Source organism: Anolis carolinensis, chromosome 3 (genome assembly GCF_035594765.1).
Source record: "Anolis carolinensis isolate JA03-04 chromosome 3, rAnoCar3.1.pri, whole genome shotgun sequence".
NCBI lineage: Eukaryota > Metazoa > Chordata > Lepidosauria > Squamata > Dactyloidae > Anolis > Anolis carolinensis.
This window is the reverse complement of record NC_085843.1, coordinates 51,404,757-51,424,863: the sequence shown is the minus strand read 5'-3', so window position 1 is coordinate 51,424,863 and position 20,107 is coordinate 51,404,757. Positions and strand designations below refer to the sequence as shown.

The following is a 20,107-nucleotide window of genomic DNA, read 5'->3' as shown; positions in this document are numbered from 1 at the left end:
GAAACAGCAAGGTGGGCACTCTATATGTTCCCTTGGAGCTGCACCTTATAACTTATAATTGTGGAGTATCATTTACAATATAGATTGCCCCACTCCCCAAAAGAGAGGAAGACAAGGAATTGGGCAAAGAAGATGCTAAGTTACTTGACATTCAATCCTCTTTCACCAAAGGACATGCCATAATTCCAGTAAAAATTAGGTTAGATTTATGGTAAGAAAATACAGTACTTCTGATTACCTTGGATTTGAAAGGTTTTATGCCTATCTTTATCTAAGCTAGTATTGTGTCATCTGATCCTAGATTTTCTAAACTTGTTGGAACTGCACTTTAAGACTACAGTCTGATCATTCAGAAGACAGTCATATTTAATATGCATACATCAGGTTGCGTAAGTTTTATCTTTCATATAATGTCTTTCTGGATGTTTCAGGGAATGTTCCACTCCAATCATAGAATAAACTGATAAAAATGGCAAAATGATGTTGCTGCTGGCTTGTCACACAATTGGCATGCTCTTCTGTGGAGGAAAAAAATAGCTGGTTCTTGCATGGTAAGCTAAGCATATACCAATGTCATTTATTCACACTGGCTTGTCATTGCATGAGGCTAGAAACTCAAGGCTATTGTTAATTTTACAAGCCTTTTCTAAATAGTCATATATAGGTCAGATTTTTTTCATGTCAGGAGCAATTTGAGAAACTGCAAGTCACTTATGGTGTGAGAGAATTGGCCATCTGCAAGGACGTTGCCCAGGGAATGTTCAGATATTTGATGCTTTACCATCCTGTGGGAGGCTTCTATCGTGCCCCCACATGAGGAGCAAGAGCTGACATATGGGAGCTCACCTCGTACCCCACATTCGAACTGCAGCAGTCTTGCCAGCACAAAGGTTTAACCCATTGTGCCACCAGGACTCCATAGGTCAGATGATTATACAGAAGATAAATCAGATGATTATCTTCTTCATACACTCATATTAAAATAGTATAAGTCACTGGACTTGCTAAATTCTATGGCAGCCTAACAGTGCAGAAATAAAGAGAAAGCATTTTGACAGATGCCAGGGTGCGTGAAAACCAGTAGCTTAGTTGGGTGGCATTGAAATAAGAATTTGTGTTCTCCTTTCATTAATAACATTCCACATTTTCCTAAGCAAGAGGTAGGAGAGAAGGTCAGGAAATGTATACTAGCAAGTCAGCCCAGAATTGACTTCTACTATTCTAAGAGTTTCAGTGCCAATAAAGCTATGTAAAAGTCCTTGCTGAAAAGGCCTATAACTTTCTCTCAATGGTACAAAGAAAGGCAAAGTATTCCCTGATTTGAAGAACCCTAGCTGAACTAAAGGCACCTTGGCAGTGATTGTAAATTATATAGGCAACAATTTTGATTCATGATTGTTACTTTAACATAAATAATTAGATGCAAAGGCAGACCGAGAATAAATTATGCTTTCCAAAGCCAAACAATAGCCCTGGAGTGAGGTTCTTATATTTTGTTTTTAATTCACAGGGCCAGCTAGATGGTTCCATCCCTTCAGAGCCTTAGTTTTGATATTTCTTGGTCCTTCTGAACCTTGGGGGATACATTTCAGTTTAAAGATAGCATTTCGCCTCCAAGGAGTAGGAAGGCTTTGATCCTTTGCCTTCCTGAAGTCCGTCTCACAGCCATGTCTCCATGGATTCATCATATAATGAAGTAGATGTATTCCTGGACATTACTACTTTTTAGGCATGTGTGATGGATAAAAAACTGTTTCAAAAGTCATTACAAAATTAGGGGGTGATGGTGTTAATTTTCTAAAGTATGTTTAGTGAAAATTTCATTACTATAACCAGAGTAACAAAATTTTGTTACTTTTTGTTATAGTAATTTCACGTAATTACTATAATTGGAGAAACTTCAGGGGCTCCTTTCTCTCTTATTTCTACAATCTTTGCTGTGAAACTTGCTACAATAGTAGAACACATTTGCCACTGTTAGCCCATCAAGTTCCAGCATGTTTCTCTTATCCACAGACTTTTAGGGAATTTTCAAAGTTTTTATAAACAACATTTACAAAAGAAAACTGTAAGAACTATCTTCTTGAATTTTCTATACAATGACACAAGATAAGAGGGGATCACTCCCCCAACTTTCAAAAATATTCATACATCTACTGATTTTAGGGAATTTTAAAAAAGTTTTAACAAAAATTGTTTTAACACCACAACATCTACCTCATTGAATGTCTCTCATATTAACCAATAGAAACCAATATTAACCAATTCTACATTTTGATATAATCCTAGAATTGGAAAGGACCGTCCTATCTCCCCAAAGGGACTCAGGGCAATTTCCAACAAAAAATAGCAAACATTCAATGCCAGAATACACTAACAAAGAGAAATAAACCACCCCCCAGATCCCAAAAGAAAATTCACAACTATAACAAAATTAAAATTATGACATATATATCACTGCATATCTAACATTAAAACAGGACAGAAATTTAAACAAATCTAAAATCTGTTTAAAATTAGGGTCAGCTAGAATAGAAGCCTGCTGTTGCCCATCTTAAATTTAAATAACGGTTTTCTGTAGACATGTTGTTATGACTTGGCAGTTAATGTCTCCAGGCATCCTTCACTATTTTGCTAATGGTGATGATAAAAATATCCAAAGATACAGAGGATGAGCCAGAAATGGAAAAGAGTGGGCAGCTGAAAAAAGCCTTTGTAAAAAGGAGGTACACTGTCAGAAACTTTGTTAACTGGGCTATGCCTGTAAAAAAACATGGCCTGTTCAAATATATGTGATTTTAGTTGGCAATGCAAATTGCAGGTTTTGGGCCTTATGCTGAAAATAGGATGTGACTCAGAAACTTAGATGTGCATGAAACTTGCACTGAAGGATAAAAATACACAGCTAAAGTAATGTAAAGTTTGAATGTTACATTCTGATTACATTTTTAAGGGCACACCTGTTTGGTTTCAGTACTAGTGACTTACCTATTCTTTTTACAAGAAGACCATATTTTCCAAATAATTATTGGAAAACTGCCTAGCTACTGAGGGAAACAGAAATATAAAAAGACACAAAACACACAGCTGGAAACTTCTGTTTTAGGGTGTGAATGACTATGAAGGGTTCTGTTTTGTATATTTAACATTGCACATAAACATGAACTCCCATCTATTTTCTATGGTGTTTTGGCAGTAGTTAATTGTTGTTGTTTATTTGTTCAGTCACTTCCGACTCTTCGTGACCTCATGGACCAGCCCACGCCAGAGCTTCCAGTCAGCCATCGCCACGCCCAGCTCCGTCAAGGTCAAGCCAGTCCCTTCCAAGGATACCATCCATCCATCTTGCCCTTGGTTGGCCCCTCTTCCTTTTTCCTTCTGTTTTCCCCAGCTTCTCCAAGCTTTCTTGTCTTCTCATAATGCGGCCATGTACTTCATCTTTGACTTTAATATCCTTCCCTCCAGTGAGCAGTTGGGCATTATTTCCTGGACTATGGACTGGCAGTAGTTAATAGTTTGCCATTATTCATTTCTTTCAGTCTGAAAAAAAGAGAGTTAAGGTAACAGTTCTACTGTCTGAAATGATTAATGAACTCACTTTGGATATGCAAATCTTCAGATTTTGACTGTGAATTAAACTACTGTGGCAACCTGTCAAATAATTTGCAAGGTGTTTAAGCAGTTGATGACACCTGTTTCCATTTTGCAGGTCCTTTCAAGCTTATGCTACTTTGACATCAAAGCAGTATGAACTGTCACTTTGAGTGATACTGTTTAATCTGAAAATTAAAGTTACCCTTTAATTTAAAGCTGGTTAATTAGGCTGTTTCTGTGGGGCAATTTCGCATCTTTGGGAACATTTGAATTATTCGAAATTAGAGGGAAACCCATCAAAACTGGAAGTGGCCACTTAATTCATTAAAAGTAATGACTATTTGGTAAATGTGGTTGTACTGGAGTAATAGGAGAATCAGTGATGCAGCGGTTGAGCATTGGACTATGAGCCTAGACTAGAGATTCGAATTTGAATTCTCACTCAGCTGTGGTTAACCTTGGGCAAGTCACACAGTTTCGGCCTCAGAGGAAGGCAATGAAAACCCTCTTCTGAACACATGTTGCTAAGGGCCCTTCCACAGAGCCATATAACTCAGAATATCAAGGCAGAAAATCTCACAATATCTGCTTTGAACTGGTTTATATGAGTCCACACTGCCATATATTCCAGTTCAAAGCTGATACTGTGGGCTATCTGCTGTGATATTCTGGGTTATATGGCTGTGTGGAAGGGCCCTAAGAAATCCCTGGGATAGATGGTTGTTGGAAGTCAGAAATGACTCGAAGGCTCACAACAAGAATGAAACTAAAATTAATTTGTGTAGCTTAGCTATTTACCTTTATTTTAACAAAAAGCTGTCATTTATCCATCCACAGATATCCTTCCTGACACTGGTCATAGCAATGGCTGATAGCAAGTCCAGAACAACTAGATAGTATTATAGATTCATTCCTAGTGTGTCAAAGAATCAGGGGCCTTCTAATCCCTGCCATGTAAGAAAAGCCCCATGAAAGCACCCTGACAGATGGTCATCCAGCCTCTGTTTGAAAGCCTCAATACTTGTAATGGTGTCTAATTACTTTAAATGAGAACTCCAATTTTCAAAGAAAGATTGGATTGCTAGAATCACTCAGCATTATATAAACAAACCCCTAAAAATGCAAGGGTTTTATTCATCACACAATGGCCACATCATGCACATTGCCATATAATGCAGCTTCATGAGGACAAACAATGAGGACAAACACTCACCAAAAAGCAAATGTCAAATTAAATGTTCATTTATTTTAGTGAAAACGATTCTTCATCAATGTTTGTGAGATAGGACAAGCAAAATAGCTATTGTTGTAAAAAAAAATAAGAGAAGGAATGGAAATGCCTCTTTTTCCGAAGCCTTGATATAAAGCAAGTCTAGCTAAACTGCAACTTCTAGCATTCCATTGCCCCTTGCTTTGCTTGCTAGTGCTGCTGGAAGTTTCAGATTAATAATCTGTATGGTATCAAACTTTGGAGCCCCCCGTGGCACAGTGGGTTAAACTGCTGAGCTTCTGAACTTGCTGCCCGAAAGGTCAGCGGTTTAAATCCGGGAAGCAGGGTGAGATCCTGCTGTTAGGCCTAGCTTCTGCCAACCTAGCAGTTCAAAAAAATACAAGTGTGAGTAGATCAACTCCAGTGGGGAGGTAATGGTGCTCCATGAAGTCATGCTGGCCACATGACCTTGGAAGTGTCTATGGACAACGGCAGCTCTTTGGCTTAGAAATGGAGATGAGCACCAATCCCAAGAGTCAGACACGACTAGACTTAATGTCAGGGGAAAATCTTTACCTTTACCTATCAAACTTTATCAATTCCTGGTGTAAAAATTATTTAGTGAAACTGGGTGCAAAAAGAATTCTGTGGATACTGTAAATCAGCCTGAACTCTCTCAAGAAAGTTAAGATGACTAAATTCAGACCACTGGATTATCTGAGTCTACACTGCTATAAAATAAATCCAGTTCAAAGCAGATAATCTGTGTAGAAAGGGCCTCACTAGAAAAGACTGTAATGCTTAGTAAAATGGAAGGCAGTAAGACAAGAGGAATATTGCAGTGCAGATGAATAGTCAGGGAAGCTGAGCCCTGAGCCTGCAAGATCTGAGCAGGACTGTTGAAAAGAACGTGATATGGAGGTCTCCTATTCACTCTTCTCCCCAAATTTTTCAGGTTAAAAAATCCTGTTTTACTCATGAATTTTAACTGGTTAACCAAATCTACATGCTAACTCTATGAGAAGCAAAAAAAAATTGAGTTCCTCCAGAACTACAAGCACTATCTCAGTGGTGACAAACATATGACATATGCCAGAAAAAAACAGTGCCCCACTAAAAAAAAATTGTTTAACCGCCCCGCCCCCCCCACCACCCGCCATCAACATTTTGTTTTCTGGCTATGGGCCTGCATGGGATCACGAAAAGTCAAGGCAGTTAACAATAGCCTCCACTCAGAAAAATAGTCTCACTAAGTCCAAGGAGCCTTGCTGATAAGTAACTGGGTTTAAGATTGGGGTCTTAATTAAACATAAAGAGTCTTAAGACATTTTTATTGCTGAGAATTTATTTACCTCTTTGCACTTTCCCCCAGCTGACTGAAGGGAATGATCTAAAAGAAAAGATTTTTATGGTTTCATTTAAAGCAAAGCCTTAGATTGAAGCATATTCACATTATGCCACAGTTTTCCTGTTATCTTGGTGAGCTCAGCAATAATATGTTCCCTTCCAAACGCTGTGAGAGCCAGAATAATAAGTTCTCAAATAAGATTCAAACCGCTTGGATTTCCCTTTGTACGTCAATGTCCCAAGTTGTAGGGGAGGAAAACTGTGGACCGGGAGGGAGCAGGTGGTCCTTGGCCCAGCAGAAAATGAGCTTTGGATCTGAAGAGAACAACGTGGCTTAAAGCAATTAATTTGCCATTGGCAGTGTTCTGTTCTTCCTACTAATCACAGCTGCTTAAGGGTTGTTCTGAAGTAGGGGAAAAGAAAAAAGGAATGATATCCTGCAGAGCAGACAGCTTCAATGCTGTTTTAAAAAATCCATCTAGCATATAAGTTAAAAGATCCTGTTAATGGAAGTGATTTAAATTCTAGTGCCAGGGGCACATTCAGTTCCTTTAATATACATGTTAATAAAGGACTCAAAGACAATTCCATGTCTGCCTGTCAAGCCAATGCTTTGTCAAAGCTATGACCTATGTTTTTCTTTTTGTTTTCTCTACCTGTTTTTCTAATATTACATGCCTCGTGCAGTAAAATATGATAGCATTGATCTATGGTAAGTTCATTTATTCCAGGGTAACTGGTCACTTTCCTGTCAATGGGGTAGTGAAGACACCCAATGTTGTATTTCAGAAGGTTCTGAGTTCTATATCCCCATTCCCAGTTGGTTTTGGCAGATTAATCATCCCCACAGGCATAGGGGTTGGTAACCTCCACTTATGAAACTAAGCAGGGCCAACTCTGGTGAGTACTTTGATGGGAGTTCACTGTTAGGAATTGTGGGAGTTGAAGTCCAAAACATCTGGAGGGCCAAAGTTTGCCGATGCCTGTGCTAGAGGCTATATTTCAGAGCAAGGCACTGGCAAAACCACCCCTGACCATTCCTTGCCTACGAAAGCCCTATGAAATTAATGCAGTCATCATAAGCTGGCTCAAAGGCACATACATGGAATATTAAAAACTAGTAATATGCACTGTAATTGAAATTGCAAAATCAAGATCAGGACTATTTGCCTGTTATTATTCGGTTCAACTTTTGCTTTGTCCAGTCTTTGTGCAAACTCGAGTAAGTAGAAGGCTGTATCATCCCACTTCATCACATGCATTAAATTCTACTGAGCCACCCACTTAAGAAACGGCAGCCTACTGTATTCATCACATGACATAGGCTTCAAATGTAGGGTAGAGATATCTTGGAATTTTTAAAGTGTTTTAAAGGGTTATCTTTTCAGACACTTTCTAAGCTGGTTGGCAAGTAACTTTTTTGTGTGTAAATTATCCACATAGAGATGAGCAAAACGGCCAATTCTGTCATGTGATGATATTCTCTCTGTTCTCCGCTTTAAAATGAAATGACTATGCAATTTGTGGGAGGAACTGAAATGCCCTTTTGAGAAAAAACTCTGCCATTACCTTTTGCTCACCTTTTGTCCAAGGAGAGAGAGGGAGAGAGAGAGAGGGGGGGAGAGAGGGAGAAAGGATGGCTGGCCTTGGCTACGGAAGGAAGGGAGGGGGGCATTGGCTTCATATTCTGGAGAGAGAAATCTCATTTCTTTCCCTTCTTTCCCCTTTCTTTTCTTCTTCCTCCTTTCCTCCCCTCTTTTCCCTTCTCTTCTCTTCACTTTCTTCTTTTTCCTTTCATTTCCTTCTTTCCCTTATCTTCTCTTCTCATTTCCTTTCTTTTCCTCTTCTCTCCCCTTCCCTCCTTCCTTCTACCCCTTCCCCCCCTCCTTCAGCTATTCTTTGACCCTTGTATCTCTTCTCACATCCTTCTATCTGGCTGGATCCTACAACAGTGTTATTCCAGGCATTCTCTTGTACCTTTTTTTTTTAAAAAAAAAATATTGACATTGCTTCACTTGAGTCTTTCCATTGTCATTGTGCTGCATCTGTGAGCTTTGGTTGCTGAGGTTTGAAAGGAGCTTCAGGAGCTGAGTTCAGAACAGGGATGGATCCAATATAAGTCTAAGGAGGGAAAGAAAGAAGGGGGGTCAAACAGAGACTTCTCCAGGGCTACTGAGGGGTCCCACCTCCCTGGGTGTGGACATATTTCCTTGGAACATCTTCCACTAGACTGGATGTGATTAGGGGTCAGGGGTGGGTTCCTTTCCTAGACAGACCCCTCTTTCCTGAGAAGGGCACTCTGGGGAGTACATTGAACTTTAATTAAATTCTTTTTTCAAAGCTTAGGTCCACCTGCTCCTTTTTCACATCCACTTTAACTGCCAGGAGCTACACTGGGTGAAGAAGATCTGTTCTACTGGTGATTCTGATTCGGATTCACATGGGTTCTAGTCCTTTCTTACAAATGATTATCTGATTAACAAACAGGATTTCTGTTGCTAGGCATAGCTCTTGGCTGTTAATTTAGTTTGGGGAACCAGGGCAGGTAAGTATATGAGTGCATCTACACTGTTGAATTGCAGCAGTTTGACACCACTTCAACTGCCATGGATCAGTGCCAAGGACTGATGAATTTAAGTATTTGTAATACTACATAACTTTCCATAATAACAGATATCTTTTATTGTCAGCAGTTTTTCTACAAAGAAAACAGGAGAGGAACAGTGGGCGGGGACAAATCTCAACTGTGTGATGTCAAATCAATGGAGGATTCCTTAGTAAAATGGATGGATTGAAAAGTGTGTGATGAAGGTAGAAAAATCATCCATTTAATTTCAAAACAGAGTCTGCTTAAGCTGAATGGTAAACCTACTCTCCCTAACCCTTTACCTATTCCATGGGATGAAGTCCTTTGACTTTGCCCCGATGTAAGATAACTGGATTGTTAGATATTATTTCTAATGGAAGAAAAGCTCTTTTTGAATCTACTTGTGCTGGGCAGAGTGTAGATCCTAATGGAGAGCAGAAATGACTCCATGCACAATTTATATTCAGCTTAAAAGTTTTCTTGCTTTTATGTCACCTGATATCTATATTCAGAAATTTTCACTATAACATCTTATGGTTACAGATATTGACATTTAATGTAGTGTTTCCATTGGTTTCCTGTTTTTGGATTCTGCTTCAAATATATTCAGTAATATGCATTATAACGCAATTGCAATCTTTGTAGGGCATAAATCTATTTTATTTTAATTGCCTCAGATGCCCTTGTGGAGATGGAGGTATTACATAAATACTTTCAACAAACATAAACCAACAAACCAACATACATTTCCTTCTCAAAGGCAAACAGAAATCTAAACAAGCAGCCCTTAATCCAATGCTTAGTCCCAAATAGAGTGGACCCAATGAATCAGTTAATTTTACATATGATTGGTGACTTACTATTCAGAAGTTGACTCAATTCTAGGTGGGACTAACCATCAGATTTAGACCATAATACCCTTGGCATATGTTTCAGCCCATGCATTAAAAGCCAGTTGAATCCAGCTTCCAGGTACAATTGACTGGGGGACTGTCTCTGTAAAGGAACATTCATTCTACGGGTAGAGCAACAAGGAATGCTCTAAATTGCTGTTGGTGAGCTGTGATGTTTTTGTATTTCTCAAAATGCATGTGTATTCTATATCGATACATCTCCCAAAGTCTAATTTAGCAACCTTTTCTAACAAGTATAATATTAGTTCTGTAACAGATTCTTCCAATTGTTCGTTGTGTATTAATTTTGCATTTGATGCCCAGTATTGATGTCCTTGGCAAATCTTAAATGCCTGGAATCTCTTTATATCATTTGAGTTATTGGCAGCAAAATCTGCTTCTCCAGAATCTGTTCATGTTGGCAAAGTCAGGAAAAAATTACGTAGGGATGCTATAAATAACTAATTTTGACAGAGTACAAAATTGCAGCTTTAGCATTTTTTTGAGGTAAAATCTGTTTTCAATGTAACTTGTACCCCCTGAGTGATACCAGGCAACGATTGGGGGGGGGGGGCATAGGATGACTTTTGTTTTGTTTTAAGGAGCTGGCTAAAAACCACATTGTGTCATATTAAAAAGTTCTGGGGAAAAGTGTCATTTGAGAACATGAAAATTATTGCTAATGGTCACATTTGTTATTGGGTGGGGTGAGGGGTGGATTCGGTTGTGTGTGCAAACACACAATATTTTTGTGCATAAAACATTGTTTCAAAGCTCTATTTATCTGCAAAAAATATCTCACAGCAACTGTCCATTTTATCAATGAGAAGTCTTGAGTTGGAAACCCCTTTCACAATGAAGGTGAGAAACTTAGGAAATTCCTAGTTATAAATACTTGTTAAAGTTTGGAAAGCTCTCTGACTTCTTGGATATTAAGAAACAGACCTTTGTGATATGATGTTTTGAGTGTGTTCTTAGAAGAAGGCACAAGTTACAGCAGAGAGATCTGAAATGAGATTTGCAGTGTTTCACTTGACTGGGCCACAGAATTATTACCAACTGAAACATCAAACTTAGGTTTGAGGGTTCACTTATGATGCCAAGTCAGGCAAACTGGAATAAATGCTGCACCTTCTGTGACATTGTCTATGTACAGGAAAGTAGGAAAGTAGGAAATAAATGATGCCCTAAAGTAAAATGTAGACTTTCCAAAGCCTTAACTGGATGGTACATTACAATTAGTGTCACAGCTTATCCCCGCAAATCTCCAGTGTTAGAGAATATCTCATTGGAGAAAGGGATGAGAGAGAAAGAAATCCAATAGAGGTTAGTAGCATTGAATAAAATCCCTTCCTACATAGGTAGAAGCAAGTATATATAGAATAGGCATTGATTTCAAGGGGACATATGGGAATAAAAGGACAAGCTTTTCAGTTATGGTCTCTCAATCTCTGTGTGAAACTGGTAAGGAACTTCAGCTAGTGTCAGTGACTCTTCAAATGGCCCCCAATCTAAGGACAGACGTCTCTACCTTGATGGAATATGCATCAGTGATAATAATAATGATGAAAGGTTAGGAAAGAGAGGACAAAGTGGACACCCACTCTATCTTCAGAGGCAAGCAATGCCTCTGTACAATCTGTACAATCTGTACAAAGATGATATCATCATTAGCCACCATGCCTATAAATTATTTTACAAACTGTTTGAGGCAAATGGCTATTATTCAATAGTGGCCCAGGAAATCTACAATGTCTCTATAGATAACTAGTGAAGCTACACTTTAACAGTATCAAATAGGACCATTAAAAAAAACTTCTCCGTGATTATTTAGGTCTTTGTATGTATGTTAATTGAAGGAAGAAAGTCACGAGAAATTCTTTTAAAAATATTTTTAGACAGAAAGACTATTTTAAAATTATATTTTCCCTAAAATCATATTTTTAAAAAATGTTTAGTTTCTGATCTTTTAAAATAGTAAACCAAGTCAGCACTGCCTTTGCTTTCTTTGTCCTAGAGAGAACAAATTAATCAAATCAGCAAATAAGGAGATCTGCAAAACTTAAACCTGACAATTTGGAGGGCCAACTTGTAAATGTTTGTATGGTCTTCAGGCACTTGAAATGTTTAGCCCACAACAGGCTATGACAGGTAGTCAAATAAATGCTGGACTACAAACAGGATGGAACCTTGTAGACGAACATACATAATGTCACTTGGACTACATCAGCCTTTTATCTTGTCAGGTTGGATTAGAGGGAGAAGGGAGAAATCAGCCATGATATATATGAAGAGTTTATCAATACCAGAATGAAAAAACTGTGTGTGTGTGTGTGTGTATATATATATATCAGAATTTTGTCTGCACTGTGATATTTGCATCAGCCATATCTTTGGGTATGTTTGCATGTCTGCAGTATCTTTTTGTCTGCCCTCATTTTTGTACTCTACTTCTTTACTACCTTAAAATCTGTTTGGTCTTCCTCCATGCTAGGAAGTTATTTTTGTTAGATTTATAGAAGTATGATGAGTGATGAGATTGCTGAACAATGCTCACTTTTATATGTATAGAAAAAATGTCAGCCTTAAGGTGGTTGGAAGACTCACCCCTAGATCCCTCATAAAAGTTGCTCTGAGGAAAAACATACCCACATAAATGAATCAGGTCAAAGATGGATTGCAATAATCACTCACCTCATTACCAAACCACTCAAGCAGCAATGAGTTCAACTGTCCATTACATATGACCATCCTCCTTGTTCCCTATCTGAGAGATGGACATCATCCAACCACAACAGTCCTGTTTGCTTGAACAACATGCCTGAGTATTGAACTAACTAGCCTTTCTCTATAAATTGCTATAAATTGATATTCTGCCTCACCTGTTTTGTTTTCTGGGCTTCACTGGCCTTGGCCTGAACTCCTAGTCTTTCAGTACATGGAACTAAATGATAATTAGTCTCAAATGCTGCAGTAACCCTAAGGCTAAAACACTTGAGAGTTTCCAAATAATTTCCCCTCAGAAGAATATTCAAAATATCTGGGGCTTGCAAGTTTTTGCTATCTATTAATACCCTTCCCACATTAAGTCCAAAAAGTTCAACTCCACTTACAATCACAGTCAGTTATGTTAAGGAAGAAAAACAGTTGACTGATATTTCCAAAGATGTTTCAGTGGATAGTTTTCATTATGCTCTATTTCAATACATTAATCCTTTGGCTAGATCTCAATTCACTACATGGAATGGACATCACTTGGTTTTACTCCCAGAGTTCCCTTGGGTCCAGGGGCTTTTGCTAACAAACCCCAGGATGTTGTCAATAAGGCTAAGGATTAACCAGCTTCTTGATATTCACGTTCCAGTGCATCCCCCACAAAACAGAATACCCAAGGGCCCTGGCTTCACCCTAATCAGAAAAAGGAGAATACAGATTGTTCTGATCAGAGCTGCATGTGTCTTGAAGGCAAATCCAAAATTAATTAGATCTGGGCTGCATAAAATTCATTTGGATTTGTAAACATAGTGACAGGAGTATAAGGATTATGCAGATGGAGGAAGGATAAGGTAACTAATTTGTAGGTTGATAATGCTTTAATAATGTCACAATGTGCTCCTTTGTCTTAATAATTGCCAAAAATAAGGATGATTTTACTTTGTGTATGTTTGTGTGAGAGAGATGTGTACTGAAGAGAGGAAAGGAGGGGAGAAAGTGTGAGAGTGATAATACAAGTGCAGAAACAGAAGAGTTTACCAATACCAGAATGAAAAAAACCTGAATGTGCATTTATAGCCTATGCATTTTACTATCACAGAGGTTCTACTGAACAGAATACAATCAATTCCTCTAGTCCTTTGAGTTGGCATCACAGGACATCCGCAGGGGGCATCATTCCCAGTAGAGCCATGGCTAAACACCACTCCTGTGACCTTGATGCTGCTTTTCTTTTGCTACCTGCTCATATCGTCTCTCCCTTTGCTTCACAGGGAAAGTCCCAACAAATAATAAGCAATGAAAGTAAGCAGAAAAATTAGCAGCTGCCAGGACCTCGTCAGATGATCATCCTTCTTTTATGGAAAGGGAGAGTGTCTCTGTAGGGATAAGGAAATGTTCCAGGGATGCTATCTTGTGCATATCCACTCATTTTTGAATATATATATATATATATATATATATATATATATATATTCTAAGACGCTATCTCAGTGTAGGGTCAGGGCATTTTCTTTCAAATGGGACACATGGGTTTTACTGTTATTGGAAAATGTAAAATTACTACTGTTGATTGGTGGCTTTGTATATTAATAATTATGTTATGATGAGTACAAAGGGTAAAGGTAAAGGGTTCCCCTTGACATTAAGTCTAGTCGTGTCCGACTCTGGGGGTTGGTGCTCATCTCCATTTCTAAGCCAAAAAGCCGGCACTGTCCAAAGACACCTCCAAGGTCATGTGACCAGCATGACTGCATGGAGTCCTGTTGCCTTCACATTTGCATGTTTTCAAACTGCTAGGTTGGCAGAAACTGGGGCTAACAGCAGGAGCTCACTCTGCACCCTGGATTTGAACTGCTGACCTTTCAGTCAGCAAGTTCAGCAGCTCAGCAGTTTAACCCGCTGTACCACTGGTGAGTACATTTTGCCCACAGGTTCACTGGAACAAACAAGCCCTCTCACCATGACAAGGTGACAATCCATCGAGGGGGCCTGTATGTATACATAGGGATCAATGTACATACAGTATTTTCCACAGTTGGGTGTAATTTTTTTTAGTAGAACATGTTCATGGGATTTTTCTTTCACTTACTGAATTTATTATATATATGTAAGTATGGACCTATGATACCATACTTACATTGTCTCATGGGTAAGTCGATCCAGATTCTTTGTGTTGATTTTTCACTAAGACTTATACATGATTATATAGTATATTTCTGTTACTAGCACAAGATGCTTTATTGCCTGAGGCACCTCTGCCTCTTAATGTACACATGGCCAGTCAAGGTATGCAATGGGACTCAGAATATCTTTCAAGAGCCTCTTTCATGTCCTGGGAAAAACACTGCCATTGTAAGTTAAATAAATTCATTTATCTCTCATAGTACCCAAAAATCTGTTACCTTGGGCAGCACCACATTCTAGAAAATAGGACTGACAGGACATTCAAATAAATTGATTTGCCTGTAGAATTTATGACAGAAATATTCAAATGTGAAAGTGTCTTGATAAAATAGACCCTTTAAAAAGATAATCAGAAAAATAACTACCATGAGTAATATTGCATTATGGATCTTAATTTCTTCAGCAAATTTCAGTTTAAGCTTATATTCCATCATTATTAATTAGTAATACTCCTGTTGTTTCCATCTTTAATCATTTTCACAAGATTACATTGTATTGTGAAGTAAATGCATCATGCCTTTGAAATATAAGCCTGCCAAAATATGCTGGAAAGGAATATTTGGCCTTCAGATTTCAAGTCTAAAGAACAATTAAATGAAAGAATTATCAGCCTATGCAAGCAAGCAAGGGCAGTGTTATTTTAAGCATTTTGGAATATAGACAAAATTTATGTGAGATACCTTTTTGAGGATTGGCTGGATTACACACTTCTCACTTACTGTGTGTAGAAGATCCAAGGCTCAGAAGATTGCAAACTTGTTATCTGCAGTGCATATCACAGAGTGTCATCAATTTCTTATTTCATTTCATTGCAGATTACAGCTTTACAATTTTATGTCCTACATCAATCTCTTTTGTCTGTATGAAGATTTTCAATATTAATGAAACTCAGATTTTATCAGAGCTGACTCATTTACATGGAATTCTGGGCTCTTAACCATATACACAAAAAAATTGTGAAGAGTGCTGAGAAAATCCAAAAGAGAATTTTGGACAGGATCTAAAAATGAGCCAGTGCCAATGAATTCCATTCCAAATTGTTACGTACATTTGGCAAATATACGCATAACTGCTTCCAATCCTTCCTCTGGTTACAACTTTGGTGCCTTTAGTTTCCATATTCCTACCGAAAGTAAACTTATAACCCTATTCACACCTAAAGTAATTTAGTGAATGTATACCAATGAAGAGCAGAATGTTCTATTGTCATTGTTATCAATCTCTGCACATGCTAAGCATTATTTTCCCCAAAATAACTTACTCTAATACAGTAGAGTCTCACTTATCCAACACTCGTTTATCCAACGTTCTGGATTATCCAACACATTTTTGTAGACAATGCTTTCAATACATCATGATATTTTGGTACTAAATTCGTAAATACAGTAATTACTACATAGCATTACCATGTATTGAATTGCTTTTTCTGTCAAATTTGTTGTATAACATGATGTTTTGGTGCTTAATTTGTAAAATCATAACCTAATTTGATGTTTAATAGGGTTTTTCTTAATCCCTCCTTATTATCCAACAAATTCGCTTAGCCAACGTTCTGCCGGCCCATTTATGTTGGATAAGTGAGACTCTACTGTATAACAAAAGATTGTCACCCACAAGATTTTGAATTTTTTCTCCACATAATTTTGACAATATATTAATAAATAACAAACCTTTATTTATATCCTGCCACCATCTCCCAGAGGGACTCAGAGTGGCTCACAGAACATTCAAGGTGTAGCATGCCAAATACAAGTGCAAAACAAAACACAGACAATAAATAGTCCACATAATATAAATTCACAGTACCCCTGGTAAAACCACAAAATACAGCAATTGCTGTAAGTAAAACAGTAATATTTGATCTCAGAATTAATAAAGTGCTTAATAAAGAATCTGAGGGTTCCCATATGTATAATTAAAGAATCTAAGCCCCGTCAAAGCTTGTTGGAAAAGCCATGTCTTTAATTGAGTGCTGAAGGGTTTGGAGGGCAGGGGCTAGCCTGATTTCTGACCTATGATACCAAGGAGATAACTGTACAAAATGTCTATCACAAACAGAGATAGATAATTGGAATACAATTTCAATAAGAAATATAAAAAATGATACAATTCTGCACTTCACATTCATTTTGATTGTCTAGAAACAAAATCTGCTGAAGGCTAAAGGCAGCAAATTGCCTTGAGTTCAATGGTCTGTCTACTTTTACTAGTCACATATAAGGCATCCAGAGGAGGTTGGGTCCTGTGGACGATGCTATGACTCTTCCTCAGAAGAACAGAAGAAGCAAATTGGGGGGGGGTGTCCAGATGGTTCCATGAATCTATTTTAAATGGTTGAAGAAACACCAGCACATTGAATTATGTTATGACAATCAGCAAGTATCAAGATTGATGTAGGAAAGTGGCCAATATTTATGCTGCTTTCACCTCAAGAAATAATATCTAAAAAACATGTGTCTTTGGAACTTCTGCCAATGAAGCTATATGTATTACCCACAATGTTTTTGTATTTGGGCTAAACTGCAGCAATTGCTTGGGAACTTGAGATAACCAGAGCACCATTGTACCAAAGAAACTTGAAAGTTTATCTGGAAAGTGGATTCGCAGTCTGAGTTATGAGAGTGGGCCTCATGTGGTACTCAGCATGGAAGATAGTAAGGTTTATGCATGGGGACATAACAGATATAGTCAACTTGAAATGGGATCACGAACCAGCGTGTCATACCGATTCAAGTTTATACCAATTTATTAATCAAGAAAGTAATTGAAGTGACTTGTGAATCACATCATTCTTTAGCACGGTCCTCTGAGGGTGATGTATATGCTTGGGGCTATAAGAATTGTGACCAAGTTGGGTCTGGATCAATATAAGGCTACTCTAGAGACCTTTATGGCTAAATGACAGAGTAATCATTTCCAGAAACATTTTTCTTTTAAATCGACTTCTTAATTTTAGCATATCAAAGTTGCAATCTATTGCAACTGATCCACAGCAAGTTCAGAACAGAAACAATTGTTACTTTGTTTACTTATTGGAAGAGCTGTAACTCAATAATTAAGTACATGGTATGCATGCGGAGTGAAGATTTAATCTCTGGCATTAGGCAGGGTGGTAAATGGTCTTGTCCAGAACTCTGGAGAGACACAGTCACTGCAGGTAGAGCTCAATAATGTGCTGGACTAACTCTGTGGAAAACAGGCTTATATTCTCTTAAACTGGTTTGAAAACACATGCAGTAATGCAGTACTAAAAACTGAGGGACTCATCATGGTAGTTCTCATAGCCACACTGCTATGGAAGTCCAAAATTACAGGCACATATGTTGATTCATATTAAGAAATTAGTTCTTTCCCCTTCATTTAGATCAGAACTTTCTAATGTTAAAGGTTCTTATTTGCCTATTTCAGACTGAGACTTCATCTGCATAGGAGATTTAATGTAGTTTGACACCATTTAACTGTCATGTCCCTGGGAGTTGTAGTTTGGTGAGTCACCAGTGGTCTTTGGCAAAGAAGGCTTGAAACCTTATAAAATTACAAATCTTGTGATTACATAACATTAAGACATGGCTGTTAAAGTGGTGTCAAGCTGCAGCAATTCTACAGTGTAGATGCACCCAAGGTCATGGCAAAATATATTCCAATACAACAGGGATAAATAGCAATTCTGAGAAATCCATTTTCCTTTCTGTAGTATAGTTGAGTCTACATAAGGACTATATCCTAACTCAACTGCATAATATCCCTGTGACAGTTTGATACCACACATACCTGTTTCAATTCCAACTGAAGAAAGCTTGAAAAGCCACATGAGACATACACACCCATTATGTACCCACATTGACTCAAGAGGGCATTTTTACAGTGTGTACATGTTCACCATATCAGTTTGTGTCTAGTCATCACATGACTGCAGCAGGTGCAGAGGCCCCTCAGTTTATTTTGAATTCTTACCATGCATGTGCATATTTGCTTAATGAAACAGCCTGCTTTCCTGTCATTCTGATTGCCCCCCTGTGCTTTTATAAAGTGAGGTTGGTAGAGCAGGAGGAAGTGAAATGTCAACCTATGGGCATGTGCAACAGTATGGATGCAAAGGTTTGCATACAGACACCAAATCTTGGGGGGGGGGGGGGGGGGTTGAGGGGGAGGAGAAACAAAAAAATTACTTTTTCCAGATAGACACAAACAAAGGAGCTTTCCATAAGAGGACAAATCAGGTGGAATAGGTGATCACCTGACCTAGCACCTTCTTGTATATCTTGTGTATGGACAATTCCATTTCTGTTTAATAAATAACCACACTTGCAGAATGAGAGTGCGCCTGCACTGTAGTATTAATGCAGTTTGACACCACTTTAGCTGCTATGGCATCCTGGGAGTTGCAATTTTACAAGGTCTTTAGCCTTCTTTGCCAGAGACTGCTGGTGTCTCATCAGACTAAAACTCAGATGCAGCATTGAGACATGGTAGTTAAAATGGTGACAAACTGCATTAATTTCACTGTGTAAATGCACCATAAGCTCACTGTTGGTAATTAGGATACTAAATGAGATTTCTAAGAAAAGAGCACAATGTTTTCACATTAAGAAACTTTTACAACCACAATTCTGCATTATATCAGTTTTCAGTTGAAAATTTCAGTACATTATTTTTCTTGGCACATCTGCCTACCTTGAAAGTTTTCAAGAGATGTCAGGTCAATGCACAGAAAATGTTTAACCTTGTGGGGAGGAAATGAAAAAGACGCTTCCTTGACTGACAATTTAACTCTGCAGTCCTCCAGCAGCGTTTTGCAATTGCTGTCATGAATCTAGGCAAGCAACCACAGACTCAGGCACATATGGCACTATTTTGGTTGCATCAGGATTCACATTCAGACAACCAAATTTTCTGTCATTATACTTTATATTACATATAGAATATATATTGAGCTGATATTCAACAACTTTTTAAAAGGCTCACATTAAACATTACTCCAATATCAAAGTTACATAACCCCTGGATTCCTCTTTTCCATCATTTTTCAGAAAGAAGTCAAGGTACATTATTTTTCTCAGCACATCTGCCTGAACCTACCTTGAAAGATTTCAAGAGATATCAGGTCACGGCAGAGAAAATGTCTAACCTTTTGCTGATGGGAGGGAGACTTTTCTCTGAATGACGACTTTATGAGCTAGTAGGTCCATATTTTTAAAAGCTGTGTTTGCAGTAGCTGTGATGGATCTATGGAAGCACAGCCTCTTGAATCAGTCCAACTCTGCAGACAGTTTTACTGGACACGCTAATGGAGTGCAGAAACATTTCAAAGTTGGGAAGCATGTTTAGGAAGTAAGAGGCAGGTAACTATTACAAAAATGCCTATGTAATTGATTATCTACTTAGAGAATGCAGTTTTATGCTTCAAAATAGATCCAATGGGACCATTTATGTTGATACTCTACCTATTTATCATGAAGAGAAGTACGTAATCTCTTCTGCAGATATAGTAGAGGACAGACTCTGACACACATTCCTAGTTTTGGTCATGTATTGCAAAGGAGCAAATGAGAACTAATTTGTGCGTAACAACAAAAA

The 20,107-nt window shown here is 38.1% G+C and overlaps 1 pseudogene; it reads left to right on the top strand.

Annotated features, from left to right (window-relative positions):
* The window catches only part of LOC134297381 (RCC1 and BTB domain-containing protein 1-like), a 29,402-nt pseudogene extending 12,001 nt beyond the window's left edge, over positions 1–17,401 (top strand).
* Positions 17,402–20,107: the final 2,706 nt, after the last annotated feature.